The sequence below is a fragment of the Nicotiana attenuata genome, chromosome 5, assembly GCF_001879085.1.
Source record: "Nicotiana attenuata strain UT chromosome 5, NIATTr2, whole genome shotgun sequence".
Taxonomy (NCBI): Eukaryota; Viridiplantae; Streptophyta; class Magnoliopsida; order Solanales; family Solanaceae; genus Nicotiana; species Nicotiana attenuata.
This window is the reverse complement of record NC_031993.1, coordinates 12,722,972-12,726,787: the sequence shown is the minus strand read 5'-3', so window position 1 is coordinate 12,726,787 and position 3,816 is coordinate 12,722,972.

Here is a 3,816-nt window from a genome sequence, read left to right as displayed (position 1 = left end):
CTAACCGAATCATCGGAAATCACATCCGAGCCCTCTAACTAATAGTCAACTTCCGGTTGACTTTTCCAAAACAAGCTTTCCTTAAAGAGACTAAGTGTCTCATTTCCATCTAAAACCAATCCAATTCGACTCGATCACCTCCAATACCGATAATGAAGCATAGAGAAACATAAAATGAGGGAAACGAGGCGGTAACTCACGTGACGACGGGCCGGGTCGTCACATCCTTCCCAACCAAAACAAACGCTCGTCCTCGAGCGGGTCAAGGAACATACCTGGAGTCTCAAACAAGTGAGGATATCTGCTCCGCATCTCCCGCTCGGTCTCCCAAGTAGCCTCCTCCACGGGCCGACCTCTCCACTGCACCTTCACCGAAGCTATATCCTTTGATCTCAACTTTCGAACCTGACGACCCAAAATAGCCATTGGCTCCACATCATATGTCAAATCATCATCCAACTGAACCGTGCTGAAGTCCAATACATGAGATGGGTCCCCAACATACTTCCGGAGCATAGATACATGGAATACCGGATGCACACTAGACAAGCTGGGTGGCAAAGCAAGCTCATAAGCCACCTCCCCAATCCTCCTAAGTATCTCAAAAGGGCCAATGAACCGCGGACTCAGCTTTCCTTTCTTTCCAAACCGCATAACGCCCTTCATAGGCGAAACCTTCAACAAGACCTTCTCGCCCACCATATAAGATACATCTCGAACCTTCCGGTCCGCATAACTCTTCTGACGCGACTGAGCTGTACGAAGTCTCTCCTGGATCACCTTCACCTTCTCTAAGGCATCCTGCACCAACTCTGTCCCCAATAGCCTAGCCTCGCCGGGCTCAAACCAACCAACCGGAGATCTGCACCGTCTCCCATATAAGGCCTCATACGGTGCCATCTGAATACTAGACTGATAGCTGTTGTTGTAAGCAAACTCTGCAAGTGGCAAGAACTCAGCCCAAGAACCTCCAAAATCAATAGCACAGGCACGCAACATGTCCTCCAATATCTGAATGGTACGCTCGGACTGCCCGTCCGTCTGAGGATGAAATGCGGTACTCAACTCTACTTGTGTACCCAACTCTCGCTGAAAAGTCCTCCAAAACTGGGAAGTAAACTGAGTACCCCTATCTGAGATGATAGAAACTGGAACCCCATGCAAACGAACAATCTCCCGGATGAAAATCTCTGCCAGCCGCTCTGAAGAATAGGTAGTACGCACCAGAATGAAGTGCGCGGACTTGGTCAGCCGATCCACAATCACCCAAATCGAATCAAACTTCTTCGAGGTACGAGGGAGACCACTCACAAAATCCATAGTAATCCTCTCCCACTTCCACTCGGGAATATGTATCCGCTGAAGTACACCACCGGGTCTTTGATGCTCATATTTGACCTGCTGACAGTTGAGACACCGAGCTACATAACTCACAATATCTTTCTTCATTCTCCTCCACCAGTAGTGCTGCCTCAAATCCTGATACATCTTCGCGGCACCCGGATGAATGGAATACCGCGAGCTGTGGGCCTCCTCTAATATCAACTCCCGAAGCCCATCCACATTGGGCACGCAAATCCGGCCCTGCATCCTCAACACGCCATCATCACCAATAGACACATCTCCAGCATCACCATGCTGGACCCTGTCCTTAAGGACAAGCAAATGCGGGTCATCATACTGGCGCTCTCTAATGCGGTCATACAAGGAAGACCGAGAAACCATACAAGCCAACACCCGACTAGGCTCCGAAATATCTAGCCTCACCATCCGATTGGCCAAAGCTTGGACATCAACTGCAAAGGGTCTCTCCCCAACTGGAATGTATGCCAAACTACCCATGCTGACCGCCTTCCGGCTCAAAGCATCGGCCACCACATTGGCCTTCCCCTGGTGGTACAAAATGGTAATATCATAATCCTTGAGTAACTCAAGCCACCTCCGCTGCCTCAAATTAAGATCCTTCTGTTTGAACAAATGCTGAAGGTTGCGATGATCCGTATACACCTCACAAGATACGCCATATAAGTAGTGCCTCCAAATCTTCAAAGCATGAACTATAGCAGCTAACTCCAAATCATATACAGGGTAGTTCTTCTCATGGGGCTTCGACTGACGAGAAGCATATGAAATAACTCTACCCTCCTGCATCAACACACATCCGATCCCAACTCTCGAAGCATTACAATACACAATGTAAGAACCTAAAGCTGATGGCAATACCAACACTGGAGTCGTAGTCAAAGCTGTCTTGAGCTTCTGAAAGCTCTCCTCACACTCATCAGACCACACAAATGGTGCACCCTTCTGAGTCAACTTGGTCAAGGGTGATGCAATAGATGAAAAACCCAGGACGAACCGGCGATAATAACCCGCCAAACCGAGGAAACTCCGAATCTCCGTGGTTGAGGACGGTCTAGGCCAACTTTGAACCGCCTCTATCTTCTTAGGATCAACCTGAATACCATCACTGGACACCACGTGCCCCAGGAAAGCCACAGAACCAAGCCAAAACTCACACTTGGAGAACTTTGCATAAAGCTTATCCTCCCTCAATCTCTGTAATACCACTCTCAAATGCTGTGCGTGCTCCTCCTGACTACGCGAGTACACCAGGATGTCATCAATAAAAACAATCACAAATGAATCCGGATACGGCCGAAATACACTGTTCATCAAGTGCATGAATGCTGCTGGGGCGTTAGTCAACCCAAAGGACATAACTAGAAACTCATAGTGCCCATATCTCGTCCGAAAAACAGTCTTCATAATATCTGAGTCCCTAATCTTCAGCTGGTGATAGCCTGAACGGAGGTTAATCTTGGAGAATACCCTCGCCCCCTGGAGCTGGTCAAACAAATCATCAATACGAGGCAGGGGATACTTGTTCTTCACTGTCCCTTGTTCAATTTCTTGTAGTTAGTGCACATTCTCATTGTGCCATCCTTTTTCTTTACAAACAAGACCGGTGCACCCCACGGTGACACACTCGGACGAATGAACCCTTTATCCAAGAGCTCCTGAAGCTGATCCTTTAGTTCTTTCAACTCTGCTGTGCCATGCGATATGGAGGAATAGAAATGGGCTGAGTGCCCGGCACCAGATCAATACCAAAATCAATGTCCCTGTCCGGCGGCATGCCCGGCAGGTCTGCTGGAAACACATCAGGGAAGTCCCTCACAACGGGCACAAAATCAAGACTAGGAGTCTCAGCTCCAACATCTCTCACAAAAGCCAAATACGATAGACAACCCCTCCCAACCATCCGCTGGGCCTTTAGGAAAGAGATCACCCTGCTAGGAACATAGTCAGTCATATCACGCCACTCAATCATCGGAACACCCGGTATAGCCAACGTAACTGTCTTGGCATGACAGTCCAGAATAGCATGGTACGGAGATAGCCAGTCCATACCTAGAATAACATCAAAATCTACCATGCCTAACAACAACAAGTCGACTCGGGTCTCCAAACCCCCAATAGTCACCAGACAAGATCGATATACATGATCCACAATAATAGTATCACCCACCGGGGTAGATACGTGAACAGGCAAAGCAAGACACCCTCGGGACGTACCCAGGTGATGAGCAAAATATGAAGACACATAGGAATAGGTAGAACCGGGATCAAATAAGAAAGAGGCATCCCTGTGGCAGACTGAGATAGTACTTGTGATAACAGCATCTGATGCAATAGCGTCTCTCCTGTCTGGGAGAGCATAGAATCGTGCCTGGCCACCGCCCGATCGGCCTCCCCCTATGGGGCGACCCCGTAGCTGCCTGACTCTCACCCCTAGCTGGCGGGGCGGGTGCT